Raw genomic sequence first — 26,050 nt, 5'->3', positions numbered from 1 at the left:
ACAGTGTGGGATGGTTGAGACGTCGACATGGATGTATGCCAGCAACATCACCAGCTGGAGGTCACCATGGACGTCCAGCAAGTCACAGCCACTCCTGTAGTGCCAGTACCAGCCCCAGCAATATTGGGAGGACTGTCCATAGACCATCCTAGCAGACCATGTGCACGTGGCTCTGGCCAGTCCAAGCAGGGACCTGTATCCAGTGGACATATGTCAACCTCTTCGGATAGTACCCAATCTGGATTAGTACCTGATACTGTCTGTAGCACCCCTACCAGGCACAGGTTCCATATCGGTGGCCAGAGACAGTGATCTGTAAAGCCTGCCAGGTACAGTCTGTAGCTGTCTCACAAATCCCCGTATATGGCAGCCACATGGTGGAACTGTGTGCATGCAGACACACACACATAAACCAGAAACCTAGGGCAAACACATACCCGCACACATGACATCAATATTGGCCCATAACAGTACTCATGGCCCTCACACACACACTCACACACACATGTCGATTGTATGGCTCAGTGTAGGCCTCTGGCAAACCAACAACACACCCTGTGCATATGATGAAACCTGTGCCACCTCCTCTCATCTGTAACATTGATGCAAGAACGGGCTAACATGGTGCTGATGCACAGGGTGACTTTAATAAAGTATATCAATGGTTGGATGTGTAGCATGTTGTCAGCAGTAAAGTGCAATGATATCCTTGAAGGTGTAGCTGAGCAGGCATGATGCATTAAAGCTGTAATTAGCAAAGTTGCATTGTTTTCACCAGTGTTTATTCCAATTGTGTTTTGTTTGTCCATGTGCCACTTGGCTGATGTGTGTAGTTGTGTCAGCATGTGTTATACAGTAGACAGTAAGTGTGGGATGTGTGCAACACACATTTGCAGGTGTCCATTTGTGAACATGGTGGAGGTGCACTGTCTGCATGTACATGTATATTGGACACATGGGCATGGTGACATGCCCTGTACTGGCCAGTGTTAACACTCCATAGTTTCATTTGGTGGCCAGTATGCATTGTACTACATGCATTTTGGAACTTGAGTACGGATGTGTGTGTATGACACGGGTTGACACTGTGCTGTGGGTGATGCTGTTATTGCTATCTGTCATTGGTTTGCATTACTACGGTTAACACTGTCCCAGCTGCATAATCCTTTAGTAATGCACACTGTTCACCTACAGGGTTGCATGGACCGTGCTATCACAAACACAAGAAATTCTCACTTATACAGTAAAAGTGCATTAGTCTCATGGACCCCTGCGATAAACTAAATATATAATAGAAGGTGTGAAGTTGTACCAAAAAAGAGTTACATACCAAGAAGGGATAACCTCTCTGGTCAGTATCATTGGGAAAATACAAGCCCTCATTAAACATACAAGGCAAGCTTCAAAATACAAAATGGCAAGGATTCCAAAGACAACACTAAAGCTTTCTTTAGTGTTGTTTATAATCTACAGGGGAAATCTCAGATCGGGTCACAGTTAATGTAAATGGTCACAAAGTACACATCTGACTGACATTACCAATTTCTTGTCAGACAGTTTGAATACAGATTTCACCACCCTGTCATTACACAAGGGCCACATTTCCAGACCTGAAGAATGTAAAACCTGATGATTCACAGACACTCTAGGTAAAACATCTCTTTACCAAAATCCAAACCACAGAGGCAATGGCACTCGACAGTGTCCCTGGCTGGGTCATACACAAGCTGACATATGAAGTCACCACTCACCTAAACACTCTGTCCAGATGCAGCCTCTATACAGGTTACATACTTGTGGAATGATGCACAGTAATGGTGTTCACAGTCCACAAGGGTTGAGCTACAATGTCTTCTCCTTCCTCTCATTTTGGATGCTCCCATTAGGGGTCACCACAGTAGATCATCTGTTTCCATTTCTTCCTGCCCTCTGCATCTTGCCCTGTCATACCATCCATCTGCATGTCCTCTCTCACCACAGCCATAAACCTCATCTTAGGCAGTCCTCTTTTCCTGTTACCTGGCGGCTTCATCATTAGCATCTATTTCATAATATACTCTGCATCCCTCCTCAGCACATGTACAAACTAACTTAATCTTGCCTATCTGGCTTGGTCTGCTAACCTTCAAACCTGGGCTGACCCTCTAATATACTTATTCCTAATCTTGTCCACCCTCGTCACATCCAGTGTAAATGTTAACATAAATTGATTAAGGGTAGAACTAAAACAGATCCTGGAAACTCTCACCCTATAAGCCAGACAAATGTTATCAGGAAGGCTATGGAGCACAGCATTATGGAACTCATTAACAGAGACATTATGAACATGCAAACACTGCACCTTACCCACTTAGGTTCTCTAAAGGCCAGATAATGGCTCCTACACCTAGTAGACTTCAAGCCAGTTAACAAGGCTATAGGTGAGGGAGTGGAGGTCCACACAGCCAAGCTATAGCTCACCAGCAATTCATACTCATCCCACATTCTGGTATTATACATAACCTCAACAGACTGACCATAAACAATTGTTAGATGATGGATTGACAACTGACGCACAGAGGTAGGACAATTCTATGCCAGTAACAAGTGGTGTTCACCTGCACTCTGTCCTGGGACCACTCCTGTTTGGCATATAGCTTTCTTAGGTACAAGCAAACACAGTAGGGGCATGTCTGCCCATGTTTGATGAAAATGCATACTGTGGGCTATATTTTATTCTCCAGATGACACACACATCCTCCAAAAGGGTATCATATAGACAGATACCTGGTGTCAAACTCATGCTGTAAAGCTATAAGCCAAAGAAAGCATAGTTATCCACTTTTAGAAAACAAAGTATCCCCAGAGTACCACATAGGTAGTAGCCCCCAAAATGTGGAACAGGTACTAATGTATACATAGAGCCATGTGTTTAGTCATGTCTCTTTTGATAATCACATTACCAAAGGGTTTTGAAAATCCCTCTGTGGAGCACATAAGCAGTAAAGGGTTTGCATGCAGATCCACAGAGGTTGTTGCACACCTTTTAATGATTAGTCATCTTTGCCAGATTTTGCTTGCTTTGGAACAGGCTTCAAATATACTTCAAGCATAAACCCTCACTCACACTCTTCAATAGAAACCGTGATGAGTGGATGTGAAACAGAAGACATAGCCCAAGGATCACCGCAGTGGCTAAGCTTGTCACAAGCATGCAAAAGTGACCTAAGGTCTGGAAAGCACCAGCACGCTCTGGCAAAGATAACAGATGCTTTCATGGAAAAAGCAGAGTACCCACCTATTAAATAATTGAGGTCACATGTATGTATATGGCTTTGCCCCACAGCTACCTTGCATGTGTAATGCACATACAGTTGTCATTGTGATATGTCATACACTAGAAAAATCAAAACCCACTCCACATTGACCAACGGTGTAACACACTCTCACACACACAGTCAGCAAGTGCGAGATTCGAACTCCTTCCTAACTACATTATGACACTACAGCAGTATGCATTTACATGAGGTGCTATACACATTACTGAGAATTCATCTTTCCACAGGTATATTTGTAGGATGGTGACATCATCAGACTTGTCAAAGATGAGTATACCACTTTTAAGGGGTGTGAGTAGTCTCCAAAAAGGTTGGAGATTCAAACTCCTTCCCATCTACATTATGACACTACAGCAGTATGCATTTACATGGCATGGTATACACATTACTGGGAATTCGTCTTTCCACAGGTATATTTGTAGGATGGTGACATCATCAGACTTGTCAAAGATGAGTATACCACTTTTAAGGGGTGTGAGTAGTCTCCAAAAGGGTTGCTCTTCTCCAGGAAGACACACACAGATGGCAAGTGCAAGATTCAAACCCCTACCTAACTACATTATGATACTACAGCAATACACAGTTACATGACACACTATACACATTACTAGGGTTTCACCTTTCCACAGGTATATTTGTAGGATGGTGACATCATCAGACTTGACAAAGATGAGTATACCACTTTTAAGGGGTGTGAGTAGTCTCCAAAAAGGTTGCTTCTCCCCAGGGAGACACACACACAGTTGGCAATTGCAGGATTCAAACCCCTACCTAACTACATTATGATACTACAGCAGTACACATTTACACGATGTGCTATACACATTACTGGGATTTCACCATTCCACAGGTATATTTGTAGGATGGTGACATCATTAGAATTGACAAAGATGAGTATACCACTTTTAAGGGGTGTGAGTAGTCTCCAAAAAGGTTACGCCTCCCCAGGGGGGAACACACACTCACACACATTTTGCAAGTGCAGGATTTAAACCCCTACCTACCTACATTATGATACTACAGCAGTATGCATTTACATGGCGCACTATACACATTACTGGGATTTCACCTTTCCACAGGTATATTTGTAGAATGGTGACATCATCAGACTTGACAAAGTTGAGTATACCCCTTTTAAGGGGTGTGAGTAGTCTCCAAAAATATTGTTCTCTCCTCAGGGGGAGACACCACACACACACACACACACACACACACACACACACACACACACACACACACACACACACACACACACACACACACACACACACACAGTTGACAAGTGCGGGGTTCTTAATCCAAACTAAGTACGCCTTTACACTTCAGCAAGCAATATGGAGTTACAGGTTGCAATACAGACATTACTTGCTGACAGTTTGCCCAAAGGTTTTTTTCACATTTGCTAACCTCAGCAGGCTTATCATACTAGGTGTATTGTGAGTGTATTGTATGCATAGGCCATGACCATATCATATATGGGTTGATGCACCATATGCTGGCACACACAGGATCAAACTGGTGGCTAAGCTCTGTAAACCCAATACTGGACAATACAGTCAAGAGGAGTAGGGTCATACAACCACAACACCAACAGTCTCACATAGACCTACAATATAAGCACCAGCAAAACACACACACAAATATACATTACCATACTCGGAGAATACAAATACTACTCTGAAAAAGAGAGAGCGTCTTCTTAAGCAGACAAGCAAGCAACATGCACCTCCAAGCACACGCCAGAAAACACATAATACACCAAAGCAGTGTGCCTCACAACAGGCCCTAAAGCAAAACAACATACCCAACACACTAGTAATAGGTGACTCCATAGTCAGGCACACAGATGTTCCACTCACTCGGCTGGACAAGGTGAAGGTTACTGTCAGTTGTCTGTCAGGTGCTATGATCCGCCACATAACACAAGCACTTACATCACTCCAGAACAGGTACATATATGATATGTTCTTTGTACATGTCAGTGAGAATGATCTGAGACATACCTCCCAGGACAACATGACAAGAGATATATAGTAGCTCTATGATCATGTAGCCCAGGCTGGTATGACCCTGGCCTTGAGTAGCATCTTACCTTCACCTACATGATACTGCAATATAACAGAAAGACGATAAACTTCAACAATTGGCTGAGCTTCTGGTGTCATTCAAAGGGGATCCAGTCTCTGTCTGCCTGTGATGACATGATAGACAAGCCTCGTTACTTCGCTACAGATGGTTTGCACCTGTTGCCCCTATGCTTCTGAATACTGGCCAAGGCTCTTGCTGTCCCCATATTACCTTTTTTAGGCAAGGCTCAAAGGTTCATGGGTTCATAGGTTCATAGGTAGGTACTAGGCTATCGGCCCTAGGGCCTGCACAAGCCCAGCCAAAAAGGTACCCTGGCTTCTGCCACCCAAGAAATTTATTTTCCTGTGCCACTGGTGAGCAGAGACACAGAAGTGATCCACGGGGTGAATTTCCTATTTCCCATCCAATCATCAAGATTTTTCTTGAAGAGTGCTAATGAGGAGCTTTGTTTGATATAGATAGGTAGTTTATTCTGGAGTATGGGAAGTCTCTAGGACAGGAATCTATCCCTCCGGCATGTTCTGTTTATTGTGGTGACAAGGTTTAGGTCCCTAGAGCGTGTAGCTTGGAGGGATTGGGATTTCTTTAAGTGGAGCATGTCCAACAGCTCTGGGTTTGACATAGCTTTGTATGTTAGGCAGAGATCACCTCTGAGTAGGCAATATGTGACAGAGTAAAGCTGGGGTTTTTTGAGATGGTCTGTGTAGGGCGTGTGTTTGAGGCCAGTAATCCTCTTTGTGAGGTATTTCTGCAGTCTTTCCAGTTGTTGTAGATGTCTTGTGAGGTACATACTAAAAGGGGCATTATACTCTATAATGGATCTAATGAGTGATGAGTAGAGGTGAACAATTACCTCTTTTTTTCTGCATGAGAAACCTTTTGTGATGAGGTGTGCCATGTAGAAGGATTTCCTGACTACTGTGGTGATGTGATTATCAAAGGAGAGACCACTGTCCACCTGTGTCCCAAGGTCTCTTATCACACTTTCGGTGTTAAGTATACTACCGCCTATGTTGTAGTTCATGGGTACAGAGTTTTTACCAAAGGGGATGAAAATGCACGTTTTGACATTGAGCTTGAGGCCATGGCTTTGACACCAGGCATCTGTCTCAGTGAGGCCCATTTGTAGGATGTCCACATCGTTAGGAGTTTCGATTATGGTTCCTAGTTTGCAGTCATCTGCAAACTTCATTAGCCAAAGACCTTCTGAGTTAGCCTATTCTTCAGAGAAGTAGATACCAAACAGGACAGGACACAGGACTGAACCCTGTGGTACTCCACTTATCACTGGTCTGAGTCGGATTTGGAGTCTGCTACTTTCACAGTGTGGGTTCTGTCAGTGAGCCAGTTGGCTACCCATCTTGTGACATAGGGATTTATACCTAGTTTAGTGAGCTTATCTATAATTCCAGAGTGGTGGATGGTGTCGAAAGCCATGGCAAGATCTAAATAGGCTGTGTGAGCCACCTTTCCCTTGTCTATGGCTTTGGTGACTACTTCAAAGAAGTCTATCAGGTTTAGGAGACACGATCTACCTTTTACAAATCCGAACTGGTTGGGATCCAGAGTTTGGAGATTACCAATGTCTTTGTTTATAAGTTCCATGATGATACATTCCATGGCCTTGCAGACCAGGCTTATCAGGCTAATGGGGGGCTAGTTCCTGGGGTCCATGGTGGCTCCCCCTTGTGTAGTGGGATAACCGTCGCTGTGTGCCATTCAGCAGGCACAAAGCCTGAGGTGAGGCTATGATTGAACATGGTACTTAAATGGGGTGCCAGTTCGTTCTGTAGTTCATGTAGAATGCAGCCTGGGATGTTGTCTGGTCCCATGGATGCTGTGTTCCTGGCTTTGGAGAGTGTGGTTTTTACCTGTGCAGACGTGATTACAGGAACTTTGCATTCTTCCGGTATAGAGATGGGCTCTTTCATGGGTGAGAGGGGGGGTAAAGTTAGCACTGAACCTATCTGCCAGGATGTTGGCAATATCAGTTGGGTCTGTATATTTAGTGCCATTGTGCTGTAACTCAGAGCAGATCTGAGTGTTGCCATTGAGATTCTTGACATAACTATGGAATGCTTTGTGGTTGTCTTTAGAATCAGTGGTGATTTTGTTTTTGTAACTAACTTTGGAGGATTTTATCAGGGTTCACAGCTTCTTACTGAGGCTGACCAGGGAGTTCCTCCACTCATGGGATTTTACTCTATTTTGCAACAGTTTCTTCCTTCTGTTGTACAGTTTGTTTATGGCAGGAGACCACCAGATTGGCTTCCTTTTTTTGGAGGATAGCATCTTAGTTCTGTTTGGGATAGCACGATCCATGCACTCATGTAAGTGCTTATAAAGTGCAATTGTGTACGATTCAGTAGTCGTAACTGTATTGTCCATCTGCATGGGTGTCATGAAGTTCACCACTTCCGTCTTAAGAAGCATGAAGTTGGCTTTGCAGAAGTTTTTAACATGGTTTCCTTAATGGGGGTGGGGGCAGAATGTGGATATGTAGGGTAATTAACTTATGGTCGGATCGGACCAATGAGGCATTGACTTCAGGTGTGGAACACCGGTCACTCAGGACAAACCAAATCCTGTAACCAACACAAATAACCACAAAGTGAGCTAAATGCTACTCACTGCCAGAAGTCTCAGCCACCAATGCACACACCTGAGGCACTTCTCAGTATGGAGAATATTGATATCTCTGCCGTAACAGAAACCTAGTTCAAGGCTCCAGAGAGCACACCAGTGCTACCAGGATACTACTCATTCCATACCTTCCAGCATCAGAACCTGGATCATAGCACATAGGGTGGGGATGTATCCATATTCATCAAGGATACCTACACCTTTCTCTACATCCTCTCTACAGGATATGTACCCATAGAATGTTGCACAGCAATGTTCTTCCCACTCCACAGGGGTGGGGCCACAAAAGACCCTTGGCATTCACGATCTATGAGCCTGACGAGTCTGATCTGCAAGGCAATGGAGCCAATCATAATGGAAGTCAACAATAAAGACATTGGGAACCTTCATACAGTTGAGCACACCCAGTTTGGCTTCGTCAAATGCAGATCACGCCTCCTGAACTGGGTGGATTTCTTTGAGACAGTTACCCAGGCTACAGATGATTGAAAGGAGCTCCACACAGCCTACCTATACCTCGCTAAGGCCATTGACATCAGTCCCTAGTCAGGTATCATAGATGAACTCACCAACCTGGGCATAAATCCATACATCACAAGATGGATTGCAAACTGGCTCACAGATAGATCAAGAGTTGCTGGCTACATGTCAGACTCTAAACCAGTAACAACTGGTGTCCCCTAGGGTTCAATCCTGGGGCCCCTCCTGTTTGGTATAGACTTCTCAAAAGTACATGCCAACACAGGGGGGTTGTGGTTGACTAAGTTTGCTGGGAACTGTAAAGTGTTTGTCATAACAGATTCCCCGGATGACACAAATATTCTCCAGAAGGGACTCTATGAGACAGATGTGTGGTGTCAGAATCATGGCCTCAAGCTCAATGTGAAAGAATGCATAGTAATCCCCTTTGGGGAAAACAAAGTACCCACAAACTACCACATAGGTGTTACCCCCTAAAAACTGACAAGGTCATAAGGGATCTGGGGACACAAGTAGATAGTCATCTTTCCCTTGACAACCATGTTGCCAAAGTGATTAGGAAATCCTATGTGGCCCACCTAATCAACAAAGGGTTTGCATCAGGATCAAAAGAGGTAGTGGTGGCCCTCTACTCTTAAGTCATTAGACCCATCATTGAGTACAATGCACCATTTTGGATGTACTCGCAGCTGGAGAGACCACAGAGGTACCTCACCAAGAGGATTACTGGCCTCAAACAGCTGTGTTATGCAACACAACTGGTAAAACTAAATTTGTTCTCCATTGCATACCACCTACTCAGAGGCACACTCTGCCTAACATACAGAGCCATGTCCAACACATAACTGTTGAACCCATCTACGGATAACAAAATTGAGTCACACTACACACTCCAGGGATATGAACCTCATCACAACAATGAATACAACATGCTGGTGGGATAGAGTACCACCCCAGACACTTGCCTTACTGTGGAACAGAGGCCTAATGTACATCAGACAGAGCCCCTCGCTGACACTCTTCAATAGGAACCTTGAGTGGATGGGAAACAAACAATTCACACCAGGCATCACATCAGCAGCCCCACTAGAAAGGGTCTTAGGGTACTAACTATTAGAACTAGGGCTTAGGAGACTAACCAATGGGGTGGTGAAAGCTGCACAACTTGCTTAGCTAATATATGCCTTCGTGAAGATAGTCTACTACATACCTATGAACCTATGTGACAGGTACATGTCTACAGATAGTAGATGTGTACTTCATTGTACAGTCATGTTGTACAGCAGGCACATGCACCACATACACTGTAATGCTTACAGATACTGTTGGCTATTATGTACAGTGGGTGAGATGTGCATCTGATGTCTTTTGTGCCATTGGGATGTGTGCTGGGTGGGACAGTCCTGGATGGCTCCCTGTCATGGTCACCCTCTTACATACATCTCTGCACATCCATTTTTGGCTTATTATACTGTGTTCCCACTACATATATATATAGGTACATAGGTAGGTAATAGGCTATCTGCCTGAAGGCATATATTAGTATGGCCAGAGTGTGCAGCTATCACCACACATGGGGTTAGTTCCGTATGCCTCTGTGTAGTAGAGCTGATGAAGTGATCCATGGTGTGATAATTCAGTTTCACATACACTCATCAAGACTCCTCTGGAAGAGTGTCAGTGAGGGACTCAGCTTAATGTAGGTTGGGAGCCTGTTTCAAAACAAGGGAAGTCTGTGAGTTAGTAATGTATCCCTCCAACATGTTCTATTTATTGTTGTGATGATTATATCCCTAGAGCATGTGGTGGGTTTACTTCAGATAGAGCATGTACATCAGTTCTGCATTGGACATGGACCTGTCTGTTGGGCACAGATTGCCTGAGTAGACAGTATGCAACAGATTGAGTTAACATCAGTCTTGTTGCATGGGACAACTGTTTGAGGCCAGTAATCCTCTTGTTGAGGTACTTCAGTGGTCTTTCCAGCTGCTGAAGGTGCCTAGTCAGATTCATCACAAGTGTGCTGTGATACTCTTTGATGAGTCTGATGACTGATTAGTAGATGGAACTGCCTTTGACCTACATGCAAAGACCTTGGCAATTTGTGGGAACACATAGCATGATTTTCTAACCACTTTGGGAATGTGTTTCTGGAAGTAGAGATGACTATCCGCATGTGTCCATATATCCCTTATTATTACCACCATATTTAGGGTGTTGGCACCTATATGGTATTTCTATGACTGTAGCTTAAGGCCATAATTTTGACACCACATCTGTCTGACTGAGACCCTTTTTAAGGATGTCTCTGTTGTCTCAAACATCGATTATGACAACCTTTTTGCAGTCATCCACAAACTTTGCTAACCGTAGCCCTCATGTGTTTGACTGTATTTCTGAAAAGCATAAACCAGACAGGAGGTGTCCCAGGACTGAGCCATGGGGGACAGCAGTTGTTACCAGCTTACAGTCCAACAGGGAGACCACAATTCTTACCTTGTGGGATCTATCTGTGCCCCAGTTGGCAGTCCATCAGATGACATATGTGTTTATGAACAGGTTGTTGATTTTGTGGATACAACATGTGTGTGGGATGTTGGAAAAGGGCTTTTTAAGGTCTATGTAGGCAGTGTGGAGTTAATTTCATTGATGTATGTCCTGGGTAACTGCCTTGAAAACTGTCTAGCAGGTTTAGGGACCATGATCTGCCCCTGACCAAACCACAATGGGTAGGGTTGGGTTTTTGTAGGCTCCCAATAGCTCTGTTTATGAGTTCCATAATGTTGGACTCCATGGCCTTGCAGATCAGGCTTATTAGGCTTATAAGACAATAGTTCCCATGGTTTGTTGTGCACCAACACTTGTGGAGTGTGCCAAATGTTGCTGTAACCCATTCAACAGTTTTATATCCTGTACAGAGGGTGAGTCTCAACAGACTGTTCAGGTGCAGGGTCTGTTTGTTTTGGAGTTCACATATGACACAGCCAGGGACACCATGTCATCCCGTAGACACCGTGTTTTTAGGTTTGAATTGAGCTGTTTAACCATTGTATATGTGATTTCTGGGTTTTCACAATCTCCACGTATGGTAATGGGCCCTTTTGTCAGTGAGAGGGGGGTAAATATGTATGAACCTGTCTGACAAGATGTTGGCAATGTCAGTCATGTACATGTATTCATTTACACTTTGCACTGCCTCAGAACATATATGAGTTTACACTGATATTTATGACATAGCTAAAGAAAGCTTTATGGTTCTCTATGGACTCTTTGGCAATATTTTTGCCAGAACATGGCTTGGATAATGTTAGGAGTGCTCATTGTTTCTTGATGATACTGATTGGAGATTTATTGATCTTCTTTGGCTTTTCACTGTCTTTGAACAATGTAAGTACTTGTATTACATAGTTTGATTATGACATGGGTCCAATATATTATATGGGTCTGTTTTCATATCACTGTATGCACAAGGCAGGATTGGTGAATAGTGACATGTGTCTGGAGTAAGAATTGCAACTGCCAGATATGTGTGGCCCACTGCTGTACTCAGACATGGTCTAAGTGTGTGAACATGCCCAGTATGACCTTTCAGTATGTTGTTCACTGACATTTGCTAAATTTATTTAAGTGTGTGCACATGCTCACTATGGGCATATATATACTATATATGTGTGTGAAAATTCAAGTTGGTTTTTACTTTAGGGCTCACCTTTGTGTTCTACATCGACAGGAAGCACGCTGTGCCTGCAGGGCTTCCATGAGTCAATTTGCATAGACTTATCAACATTTCTACATACAGGGGGGCAGCTATTATTTGTACATTTCTACCCGGGGGGGCACACGTGATTGTTACTGTGGGTGTACATAGGATGAAGGGTACACCTGACACTTATACACATTTGCTAAGCCTGCACTGCTATGTGAGGTACCCCATTTCAGTCTGTACTGTTGCCTATCATACTGGCTTGAGGCATACCACTGTACTACAGACCTTAGCTTCCAATTACATGCATATTAGATTGTAACTTCATAACCTACCCAACCCACATCACACTGCCTGGCCTGCTGTTATCTGTCTGCATAGGACTGAGAGGAGGTTAATCATATGCCTCTTCACAGGGCATGATACAGCATTTGTTTGTGTTTGCATTTGTGTACAATTGCCCTGCTGGCTGTGACTGTTAGGTATGTGACCCCCCCCCCCCCCCAACTGGCATGTGTGAGTGACTTAAGTTGTGTCTGTGCCAGTGAAATGCTGTCATGGCTTAGTGGTTCAGTACTGTGACTATAGTGCACAGTATCCCGAGTTCGATCCCTGTCACTGCTTTTTATCTTCCTGCTGGGCAGACCTGACTGGTTAAGGAACAGTAAAGCAGGTATGAGCATGTTTTCCTGACTTTGCTCGACTTTGCCCGACTTTGCCCAACATTGCCCGATGTTGCCAGACGTTGCACTGGTTAGCGCGGTCCGCAGCTACGTGCAATTGTATTTAAATATGCTCAATACTGGTAAAATGTGCTTTGTAGTGTTTACATTGCTTAAAATAGGGCACTCATGCCTCAGGTGGTGCTGCAGGGCTGCCTATGTCGGATGCACATAGTACACTCCCTATACATGTTTGAAAACAGGTAGTGTCAAGTTAGGCATTCCTTTTACTGTATGTGCGAGTCAGACAGAGGTGTCATTTCCAGGGTTCCTACTGAGTCAGTGTATGTGCTATGTGTTGCCTCTTTGCCAAGGCCATGGCATACTGGGAACACTTCCTTCTGCCTACTGGGGCTGGCTCAGGTTGTTCCTCCTCCGAGTCACACTGTTCTTGTGCAGGCCTTGGCAATGGTGTGGGGCTGTTTGGCCCTGCCCCATGCTGTTCCTGCTGCAGCTGTTTACGCAGGATCATATTGTGTAGCATGGCACATACCATAACAATTTGGGTACATATAGTTGGTGAGTACTGCAAGGCTCCACCAGAAGTGTCCAGGCACTGGAACCATGACTTGAGCATCCCAAAACATGCTCAATTATGTTTCTTGTTTGTGTGTGTGCCTCATTGTGGAGTTCTTGTTCAGGTGTGTGTGCATTTCTGATGGGTGTCTTGAGCCACGGCTCCAGTATGTATCCAGCATCCCCCACTAGGTGACCATCAGGGATGTCCCCACTGGCAAATCTCTGGTACAGCTGTGTCAGATGTCAGATGTGGGAATCATGATAACTTCCAGGGCAGCCAGCACAGACATTCATTATTATGCCCTGGGCATCGTACACAACCTGTCAGTTGATGAAGGAGAAGCCCTTGCGGTTGATGTAGACCCTACCTCACTCACTTAGTGGTGCTTTGATGCGTATGTGCATGCAGTCTATTGCACCCACTACCTCAGGGTATTCTGCTATTTGGTGGAAAAGATGCATATTGCTGGCCAATGTCTCACGGGAATTAGGGAAATATACGTGGTCACCGGCATGTGCTGACATGGCATCCAGGAACTGGTGGAGTACCCTGGATGCTGATGCCTGTGAAATCCCCATCATATCACCAGTTGGTGTTTGGAAGGTACCTGTAGCTAGTATTCTTAGGCCAACACATACCTTGGTATCCACTGGGATGGGTTCCCGTCTGTTGGTTCTGTGTGTGAGGCGTGGCCGGCACAGCTCAACAATTTGCTGTAGGAGGTCTCTGTCCACTCTATAGCGCCCCACTATCTCCAGTTCATGTAGCCCCTGGTAGGTTACCCTGGGTCTGTACACTCTTCTCCATCTCCTCACTGTGGGTTGCTCAGCAGCATTCACAACATCACCACCCTCAGCATCTTGCACATGTTGGTTTATGAGAGCAGCCCCGAACATTTTGTCTGACTTAAGCTTTATAAGCTTTCCCTCTTTGTATACTGCAGTGTTGCAGAGTTCTTGGGAAAAAACAGGGGGGAATGGTGTTTGCAGAGTTTAAAGTGCTGGACTGGGCTAGTCTGCTGCCTGTGTAATTGGCTGATTCTGATATATTTCACCTGGCAGCTATGCTAGTTCTCCTTGGTTAACTTCCTACTACATCTTTTCCTTCCTTTTGCCTTTCTGTTTCTGCCTGGGGGGAAGTGCCGCGCAAATAAGCGCAAACATGCTCACATGCATGCACACCCTGTGTGCATGTTTGCAAGGAGTTTCCTATCTTTTAACATTGTGCACCCTTGGTTTGAGGTTTTCAAATAGGGCAACTGTAGGCACGCCTCTTGCAATCCTGAGCAACTCAAAGCAAACATAAGCCACTGTACTCCAATTAGTTTACAGCCTGTCTGACACCCCCCCTCATGATGTCACCTATAGTCTACTCTACTACTCACCTACTCCTACTCTTACACTCTTGGGACATGGCTCACATGCTGGGGAAAATTGTGATTCACTATCCTTATCCTCATTTGCATAGGATTGCCTACTAATGCATGGTTACATCTCTCACACTGAGCTTCCCCCCTTAGCAACCACTACTCAGTGGCCATGTTGTCTTCAGCCTGCCATTCATGGCTGAATAAGTTTTTTAGTGGAAATACCTATTTTGGGCTTTTTTAAATTTATTTTCTTGTTTTTATAAGCGCCACATGTTTGCGTGGTGCTGCACTATGCTTAAACATCGGAGATTGGGGGAAAAAAGTTAAATTGTTATATTTTTAAACATTTATAAATGTCAATGGCCTTATATTTGGCCATTGGCATGCTTCCTCAACTGTATGCATCCTTTATTTGGAGCTGTCATAGCTCCGGTTAGCTATTTGCAGAACGGTACTCCGTTACCAACAGAGTACATTTCTGCAGCTAAAACTAATCTTCCACGGACAGGTTAGTGTTTCCTGGATCACAAATTTACCTCATTTGCATGGCTTTCACCAGCAAATGAGGTAATTTGCATACCATGATGCTGTCCGTGCAAGAGTAGCTTTAACAGCTCTCGTGCATGCCCCTGTCGGCTGTACCTGGATCGCACGGCAGACATATTGCCGCTGTGAGCTCCTACACTCTTCTTGCACTCCATGCAAGCTTTCATAAATCCGGCCCAAAGTGATTTACCACTAAGCTATGCCAGATATCTGGTTTATCTAACTGATGGTCAAGGGGGAGCCATAGTGTATCTCTGCATTTAGGACAAGGAAACTAATCCAGAATAGAATGCCAATCTACTGTGGGAAACAGACCCAAAAATCAGTTGTAGCACACATGCCTATGGATAACTTGGAGGAATGTCAGTTCATGGAAAGGAACGAGAGCAGCCAGTTAAAACTAGCATGGGCAGAGTCAAAACATGCAGACACCACTGAGAAGGCACCCCAGCTGAGAAAAGTAACAGTTATAAAATAAAGAGACATGCTATACAAATAAGAGACCATCCAGAGAATAGACAATGGTTAAAATGAAGGGCTCGTGGAATACAGTATCAGAAATATATTACAGTAAAAAAAACAGAAGAGACAGCAAGATAAAGTCATACTTTGATGCAATTAGTTTTACAACAAATAAAAACTAAAGAAAAAAGTGATGTTATGTTAGTCATTAATATGCCATGCCATCCTTTATTTGGAGCTGTCATAGCTCCCTTTAGCTATTGAAACAATACAGTAAATAAAGGGAAGAGTGTTATTATATATGGATTTAGTGGGAATAGTCCATTCAGCATTTGGTCAGTGTGCTTAACATTGACACTATAATGTTGAACTAGAAAATGTCAACACATTCTGGGCATGCTCAGGGCTAGCTCCTCAGTATATGAATGCAGAAAAACAGTTGTTTCCCCCCACAGCCCCTGCTAATTCTACTATACTACTCCATGATTGCACAATCCCCATAGAAGGAGTATATCTCACATTACTGTCAACCTTGTGCAGTGTCCACTGATATGGGTTAACAGCCACGACTGACCAGTCTAATGTTAACTATATGTATATATATATATATATATATATATATATATATATATATATATATATATATATATATATGTATGGGTCTACCTGACATTGCCGACATTTCAGAATGCCGACAACTATATGGCCGACACCATATAATCAACATTCGGAATGCCAACAATGTGGAACTGGCATCTCACTATAGTGCAGAATGGAAAGATTTCCATTCCTGCGCTGTAGTGTGATCTCGGAGTTGGTATATTAAAGTTACGTGGGGTGTGGGGGTTTGGGGGTTCGAGCCCCCCAGGGGGGGTGCAGGGGTGCGTAGCCCCCCTGCTAGCAGTTGAAAGGACATTTTATTTTCCTTTTATATGGTCTATTTACAATGTCGAGATTTCAGATGTCCGTCATATGGTGTCAGCTATATGATTGTCGGCATTCTGAAATTTCGGCATTGTGAAGTAGATCCATAGAGATATATATATATATATATATATATATATATATATATATATATATATGTGTGTGTGTGTGTGTGTGTGTGTGTGTGTGTGTGTGTATGTATGTATGTATATACAGAGAAAGAGCGCTATAGATATATATGTGTATATGTATCTACCTAACTGTATATCTATATATATAGATATATATAGATACATATATATATATATATATATATAGAGAGAGAGAGAGACATAGTTATAGATATAGATGATTGCATATGCACATAGAAAGATATATATGTATATATATATATATATATATATATATATATATATATATATATATATATATATATATGTCAGACCACAAAATGGTGTCCTTTGAAGTAAAAATAAAACCTGGACCCCCAGCTAAACATGGAGTATTCAGGAACTACTCTAAGGATATCTTCCTGCTATTAAGTGACAACCTGGCAAAAGTTTGGGCCCCATAAACCCTGAGAACACTGCTGCCTATGCAGAACTGTTCACAGAAACCCTGGATAAGCATGCCGTAGTTGCACAGAGACAGCTGTACCCACCAGGAAGAAGTATAGAACTAACTCAAAAACCAAGCCTCCCGGGGGAATCACAAAATCAATAGACTGTATAACAGAATTAATAAAATCATGGCAAAAAATAGGAGGTACAGCACCCAGCAGGATAAAAGCACTCTAAGCAGACAAAACAAACAACTCAGAGGACAAATAAAGTCTACCAAAGCCAAATCTGAGGCAAGTTTGGCCTTCTAGGCCAAGGGAAACTAAAAAACATTATTTAGTCCACAACCTCAAAGGCAATACACAATTGTGTGTAGAGCTCACTTAAAATGGAGCCACCTATACTAAGCCAGAAAATATAGCAAGCCTCCTGGATGATAAATTCAGCTCCAACTTTACCCCTCTCTCCCCCTCAACCTTCCCTCAGGAAATACCATCAAATATAACTCCCCTTACTATCACTAGGGAACAAGTCCGTAATGCTCTGTCTAAGACCAAGAACACTGTATCAGTACGCCCAGACAATATCCTAGGATGCCTTCTAAATAGCATGAAACATGACCTATCATGGCTTCTGGAACTACTGTTTAACTGTAGTCTCCAAACAGGCTTCATGCCTCATGAATGGAGAACAGCAACAGTCATCCCACTGCACAAAATTGGGCCATCTACAGACCCTGGAAACTATAGACCCGTAAGTCTCACCAGTCTTATATGTGAAGCCATGGAAAGAATTACTATGGAAATGATCAACAGAGCTATAGTAAACCTCCAGTCACTGTACCCAACCCAGTTTGGTTTCATCATGGGCAGATCATGCCTACTTAACCTGGTGGATTTCTTTGAGAAGATAACCAAAGCAATGGACGAGGGAACAATGATTCACACTGCCTGCCTTGACCTGGCCAAGGCATTTGACACAATACCCTACTCGGGCATTGTTGACAAATTCAAGAAGTTAGGTACAAATTCATATCTCACCCCGTGGATAGCCAACTGGCTCACAGACTGGACCCAGGAAGTTAGAATTGGGGAGTCCACCTCTACAAAAAGAATGGTCACAAGTGGAGTCCCTCTGGGATCAGTCCTTGGACCACTCCTTTTTGGCATTTACTTCTCTGAAGTCAAGGCAAATGTCAGTGGTCTCTGCCTGACTAAATTGCAGATGATTGCAAATTAGGAGCTGTCATTGAATCCCACACTGATGCAAAGTTCTCCAGGAGGGGTTGACACAGACAAATAACTGGTGTAAGAGCTATGGACTAAAACTAAATGCCAAGAAATGCATAATAGTATCCTTTGGGAAGTCATCCACCCCTGGTAACTGTCATATTGACAACACACCCCTTAGAGTTGACCCAGTAGTCAGGGACATAGGGACACACCTAGATAGTAATCTAGCCTTTGACCATCATGTGTCTACAATAGTGAGTAAATCATTCTATGTTGCCCAACTTATAAACAAAGGTATGGCATCTAATTCCAAGGAAGTCATAGTTCCACTGTATTCGGCATTCATCACACCTGTTATTTATTATAATGCCCCCTTTGGTATGTATCTAACTAGGCATATATAACAATTGGAATGTCCACAGAAGTTCATCACTTAAAGAATAAAGGGTGTAAGTAAAATGTCCTATGCAGACTGCTTCAAGGCCCTATCCCTGTATTCTGTCTTCTACAGGCTTTTGAGGGGAGATCTATGTCTGGCATACAGGGGATTGTCATACCCCATTCTGATGGACCTCCTGCATATCTGCAAAACAAGCAGCACCAGAACTACCCATTCTAAAGATTTAAACCTTGCCTGTGATATAAATAGGACCTGCTGAAGAGACAGGTGTGTATCACAGAGACTAACCCATCTGCAGAACAGGCTCCCCATCCATGTAAAGCAGAGTTCCTCTCTAACCCAATTCAAGTGCAACTTGGACAGTTGCATGAGGCACAGGAAATTCATCCCTGTTTTGGCACCTATGTCTCTAATGTACACAGGCAACCTGTAAATGGTTCATCTCCCAGGCCCCTGATTGTAAATTTTTCATCTCCCAAACCCCTGCTTACAGTTATCAAGGGAATCAGAACTAGTCAGAGATTTGGGATGCATGGCTAGGCTTAAAAAGGCCCTTGTGGTTGTTAGCCTAGCAAACACTTATGTACCTATGACAATGTATCTATACACATATATTATATATCTATCTATGTATATATATAGATATAGGTATATAGATAAACAGATATACACATATATATATGTGCGTGTGTGTGTGTGTGTGTGTGTGTGTGTGTGTGTGTGTGTGTGTGTGTGTGTGTGTGTGTGTGTGTGTGATTAATATGCTGTCTGTAAACCAGCTACAACCTGTGCTGCACATTGCACAACCCCTCTAAGAAGCCCAGCCAGCATCTTAAACCAATCAAGTTCTTCAAAAAGAGGAAGCATGTCTGGGGAAAATGGAATAAATTCTGCTTTCTCTGTGTTAAGGACTAAGTATGTAAACCGCCTGAACTGATAAATCCTGTAGCATGAACAGTACACTGCAATACTATGCTGCTGTGCTTAACTACCGAGTTAAACCATCTCTTTTGTCACCACTTCTCAAACACATTCACAATGTTACAAGTAATAAAAAAACTTAAAAAGGTTCAAAATAAACATGTCTTAAAATAACTATATGTCATATCTACAAACCCTAATAAATCAGTTATTAGGAATACTACAATGTCTATTTTAAATTAAAATAAATAACATTCATGTGAGGTAGTATACATTAAAACAATTTTAAACTCAACACCCAGCAGTACGGCTTTGTCAAGGGTAGATCCTGTCCAACAAATCTTGTGAACCTCTTTGAGAGAGTTGCTCAGCCTGTAGAGTGTGGAGTGTAGTTTAGCAATCCACACGGTGTATCTTGGACGTGCCAAGGCATTCAGTATCATACCACATGCAAATATAATAAGCAAGTTGAACAAGCTCCAAATTGACCTGTATATAATTAGGTGCATCTCAGTCTACTCCAACAAATATATAAGACAAAGGTGAGGGATAGATTTATTATACCTACCCCTTCTCTGGAACAACTTCCTTCTCAAGTTAAGCAGTGTGACACATTTTCTGCCTTTGAAAAGGAGTTGCACAACTGGATGGGTGTTTATAAATTCTCCCCTGGTATAAATGGCCTGGCCCTCCTTGAAATGAGAAGTAAGGCCTATGAGTGGGCACTGACAAGTCAGAGATGATCTTGTGGCTCAGTTGCCTTGTAACTTGTATGATACTTTGATCCTATGATGCCCTCAAACATGATGAAGCCATTCAGAAACTTATACAGCAGGTACATATCACCAAAGTCATCATATATTTTGAATGATAGGAATTGTGTGTGTATAGGATGCTATGAAGAACGTGCTAGAAGCAGATATTTGAGAACAGTACATACCTGTAGCTGATCTCAAAGCCAGCACTTAACATATACTTCCATTTAGCTGGCCATCAAATTGCGGACAACTTCTGTATGACTAGGGATACCCTACTGGAGCTTATCAAATTGTTTTACCCACCATCAAAGTCACGAGGATGCACAGACTGCCATCTCAATGGATACTAAAGTATGTGTAGTTGTACCTATCCTAGCTCCAGGGACCTTTCAGACACCTACAGAGGATGCAGTAGGAACTGTTTATGCTTCAACATCCCGTGTCATATACCTCTTTCTCAAAATTCTGCTACAGTGAATGGAAGAGCATACATGGTTCCCAAGGTCTGCAGCAGAGATAATCCCACTTTATAGGCATTCTACAGCACTGCCTATTCCACTGAGGTTCTGAATAGCATTAATTGTACAAACAATGTCATTATGACCCCACCTGGTCCACTGGATGTCAGATATATATGCAGGAAGGACTTTCACTTCTTCAACTGCCAGGTTGCTTACAGTGCACAAAATACCATCTATAATGGGTTCATGCAACAAACAGGCCAATTCCCATGATTCTCACATGTGGCACACATCTGACCTGCAGTAATATTTCAGGCAAGATGAATTTTCAAAGGGTCATCTATTCAATAGGTGCATGTGTAGGCACAGAGTCCACTATATGCAGTCACTCTCCAATCAGGTAGCAGGTGAGTGTGTGTGCATGTGTGTGAGTGTGTGTGTGTGTGTGTGTGTGTGTGTGTGTGTGTGTGTGTGTGTGTGTGTGTGTGTGTGTGTGTGTGTGTAGATATGCATTGAAACTATGGATGATAACCTCCATCTACAATGGCAGAGGTGGGATACAATACTGCAAACACAGAGATAAGGGCTATTGCTGAATAGGTGCTTGGTCACCTTAAAATGTGGAACCAAACAAGCACAGCATGACACAGCAACTGAAGAGTACAAACTTTAATGACAGTTTAGCGCTTTCTTCCCACTTCAAGGGACTTTCTCAGAACCTGAGGAAGATACAGTTTGAGAGGCACTGCTGCATTTACCCAACACCTGCAGCCAGATGTTTACATTGTGTGCTATGTTACATAACATTGTTATGTGGAAATAGCTTCAGCAATAGGAACTGGTCCAGCGGGGCCCACCATACCAGTTGGAACAGCAGACAAGAAGCAGGGCACCCAGTCAGAGGAGAAACAGACAACAGTGGGACCCCATGTGAGACAGAATTGGGTGCAGTACCTCACAGCACTAGGAAAGAGACTGCATCTGGTCTACAACTACAAGACATGACTCAGACAACACAGAATAAAATGATGCATTCAGTATCAAAACCAGGCTATGCAGTACAATGCAGGGACTGACCATTCTTTGCATCAGACATTATCTTAACCACTACAGTTAGGGGACGGGGAGGCTACACTCATCATCATGTGCAGAGGTGGGAGAAATGCAGTGACAGGTAACAGAAGTGTTATCAAATGGACAAGGGTCATGGGAGATGGATGTGGTGGTTACTTAGTATGGTAGCCGGTTGAAGGGTGTCAGGGATTATACAGTAAAGAGGTGTAATGGAGCTGCTGTGTCATAAACATGGGCAACGTATACTGCAGTGACCTTTGGTCTTGGGGCTTGAAGTGGTCTGTTGCAGTGGTAGAGTAGGAAAATGAATAATGTGTGCTTGTGTGTGTGTGTGTGTGTGTGTGTGTGTGTGTGTGTGTGTGTGTGTGTGTGTGCCTGCGCGTGTGCGTGTGCGTGTGTGTGTGTGTGTGTGTGTGTGTGTGTGTGTGTGTGTGTATGTGCATTGCTGACTGTGAATGTCCAACATGACTGCACGATGCCTTCACCCTCCCATAAGAAATTCAGTTACCATCCTCTGTTGTGTTTTGACATCCTCTCACTTCCTATATGTAGTACAGAGAAACCATCCATATAATCAAAACTGTTTTTTTTTCCACTGGCAAAAGTGATCAAAACTCATTTGATCACTTCTACTGGCGTTAAGGTTGTGTGAGATTGTGAACAATGGCGATTATGGAATTTGCCCTTTCCCCACTATAAGTGACCTCAGAGTTGGTATATATAATTGGCAGGGGGTGTAGGGGTGCTGCACCTCCACATGGGGTGGATAAAGGAGGGCACGTGTTTTTTTTCACTGTTGTTTTGTGTTTTGGTCCTTTTGAATCAATGTTTTTTCTTTCGATGTGTTTGTACTTCGAAATTTCAAAGTGCATTCATACTGCAGATAGGGAGGTTGAGAAAATGACACTCCTTCCAGCATTAGCATTTAGAATCCCTGTAATACTGATCACTGTGCACTCCAAAAAATGCATTGACATGCTTCCTCCTGTCTACAGGGGTATCATGCCTTATGTTGCACGTCCTGCCCTCTGTGTGTATATTGTTATTGGTCAGTCATTGTGTGATAGAAATTTGAAATACAGTTCATTAATGTCTACAAATTTTACATTGTTTCTTTAAAATAATAATCTTATACTTTTCCATCCTTTTTGTTGCTGTTTTTTTTTTAAACGTGCTTCTGAGTAGTATCCCACATTCCTACTGGAAGTGGGAAGAGTCCTGTGATATTTGGTATTCAAATTTTATGCTACTTCGATGTCTAAATTTTTGACTGTATGTCACTTCTTTACAAGGATCTTCTAATTTTCAATGTCTGCAGGTTGAGTGGTGTGCTTTCCTATCTGTTTGTATGGTGAATTGGGTTGGCGCCATACCTCTCAACTGTACAGATTTTCTCAGAATTTCCAGATTTTTGCCTCATATTTTTGGACCGTTTTTCATAAAATTGAGTTTTTTTTGACAAATTAGTGGCAAATTATTAAAGACTTTAGAAAATAATGATAGACATTTGAGTTTCAGATATCATACCCTTCAGCAAATTCACGCTAATACAAAACCTGTTATTCTATCAACTTTCTAAGTCTGTAAGAGCAATATTTAAAAAAAAAATCCCTATTTATTTTTGGGCCTTTGTCCCACCTTTGTTTATGGCTTTGTCCAGATTTCTTGCTCCGAGAAACTGAGAGGTATGGTTGGCAGTTTGTTAAGCTGACCCTTCTAGGCCAGTCTGCAACTGTGTATGTGCCAGCAATGAGGCCCGATGATGAATGCGTGAGCATACATAGCATTGTGCATACTTGGATGTGTTTCTGTGATGTCTTCCACTCCTATCCATATGCACTTCCATTGCACAACTCCCCACTGTGCTTGCATAGTGCCATTTGCCTGATAACATGGCTGCACCACCTTCCTATGTGTTCAAGCTTTGCTGACTACTGGCGTTATCCGAGCCCTGATTCACACCTAAGCAGCTGCAGTCTGTGTTGTGCTACAGGATCTTTAAAATTTTGCAGTGCACACACAGCACAAAGGTTTTATCTTATGATTATCACCAACTCCAAATACAGCTCCAGACAAGTGACAAGTGGAGTACCTTAGGGTTCAGTCCTGGGACCGCTCTTGTTTGGCATCTACTTCTCTGAAGTACAGACCAACACTAAGGGACTCTGGCTAACAAAGCTTGCAGATGACTGCAAACTGGGAGCCATTACTGAATCCCCAAATGATGTGGATATTCTACAAAAGGGCCTTACAGAAACAGATGCTTGGTGCCAGAGCTATGAGCTCAAGCTTAATGCCAAGAAATGTATAGTTACCCCCTTTGGGAAAAAGCCATGTACCCATGAATTGCCACATAGGTGGCAGTATACTAAACACCAAAAGTGTGATGAGAAACTTAGGGACACAAGTGGACAGTGGTCTCACCTTCGATAACCACATCGCCACAACAGTCAGGAAATCCTTCTATGTGGCACACCTCATCACTAAGGGCTTTTTATCCAGAAAGAAGGAGGTCATTGTCCCACTATACTCATCCCTCATTAGACCCATTATAGAGTACAACGCCCCATTTGGTATGTACCTCACAAGACATCTGTAACAGCTGGAAAGGCCGCAGAAATACCTCACTAAAAGAATCACAGGCCTAAAGCAGATGCCCTATGCTGACCATCTAAAAAAACTCCAGCTATACTCAGTGGCATATCTTCTACTCAGAGGCAATCTCTGCTTAACATACAAGGCCATGTCAAACCCTGAGCTGTTGGACATACTCCACTTAAAGAAATCCCAGTTTCTCAGAGCCACAGGCTCCGGGGATCTAAACCTTGTCATCACAGTGAACAAAACATGCTGGAGGGATAGGTTCCTAACCCAGAGACTCCCCATACTCTGGAATAGACTGCCCATACATGTCAAGCAGAGCGACTCCTTGGCCCTCTTCAAAAGGAACCTTGATGATTGGATGGGAGATAGGAAATTCACCCCGGGGATCATGTCAGTCGCCCTGCTAGACAGGGGTCCAGGGAAGTAAATATTGTGGGAAGAAATATCCAGGGAATTGTTATGGCTAGGCTTGTATAGGCCCTAGGGCCGATAGCCTAGTACCAACCTATGTATAATGCTGCTTAAAGGTAGTAACGTGTTATTTTATATGGACTCTCCAAATTCAAATATTATAAATCAGACAATATATCTTTTCAGTACAGTTTTCTCTTTTTAAGTAAAAGCAAATAATTCATGAGCAGAATATAGCATTTTATTATGTTCATGTTATTAACCATGTCTGTCCAACTGATCTGTAGGCTCCTTGATAATGATAATTTAAGAAATTAATGGACAGTATAAAATCTGGGTAACAGATATTTGTAAAATGTGAGGAAACCAGACTACTTCAATAAAGCTTTCAAGGATTCATGGGTGAGACTAATCAGTGGAAAGGGTATATCAGAATTTATAGTTTGAATATATATAAATATTCAACTTCCTAGTGTTGCTAGTACTTTCAAAATATTACAGTTATTTCGCTAGCTTGTTTTGCAAACATGTTTTCTTGTAAAAAGATAATGTTTTTACAAGTATAGAATATGCGTATATTAACTTTGATTATTCAATATTTTATTAAGATCAGCAGTGGTGCAAGTTTGCACTGTATCACTTCTAAAGTTTCATTATGAATTATCTGGACTAACCCCAGGAAAACATGCTGCATCAATGTATTACAAATTCATCTTCAAATGATAATTGGTCAGCAATCCAAACAGCAGGAAGACAGATGTTGCTTGTTTAATCGTCAGAAAGCAGTTTAAAATCACTTTCATTTAGAGTAACTAGATTAGCAGGTCAGTTGTTGTGGGAGCAGAGTAGGGTGGA

The 26,050-nt window shown here is 42.8% G+C and overlaps 1 protein-coding gene across 1 annotated transcript in view; it reads right to left on the bottom strand.

Moving 5' to 3' along the window:
* Positions 1–26,050, bottom strand: part of LOC122804006 (solute carrier family 15 member 2-like) — a 748,008-nt gene that overhangs the window by 682,013 nt on the left and 39,945 nt on the right. The window lies entirely within an intron of this gene.

Source organism: Protopterus annectens, chromosome 6.part0 (genome assembly GCF_019279795.1).
Source record: "Protopterus annectens isolate FY-2018-M chromosome 6.part0, PAN1.0, whole genome shotgun sequence".
Taxonomy (NCBI): domain Eukaryota; kingdom Metazoa; phylum Chordata; order Ceratodontiformes; family Protopteridae; genus Protopterus; species Protopterus annectens.
The sequence above is the reverse complement of the archived record's forward strand: the minus strand, read 5'-3'. Positions and strand labels throughout refer to the sequence as shown.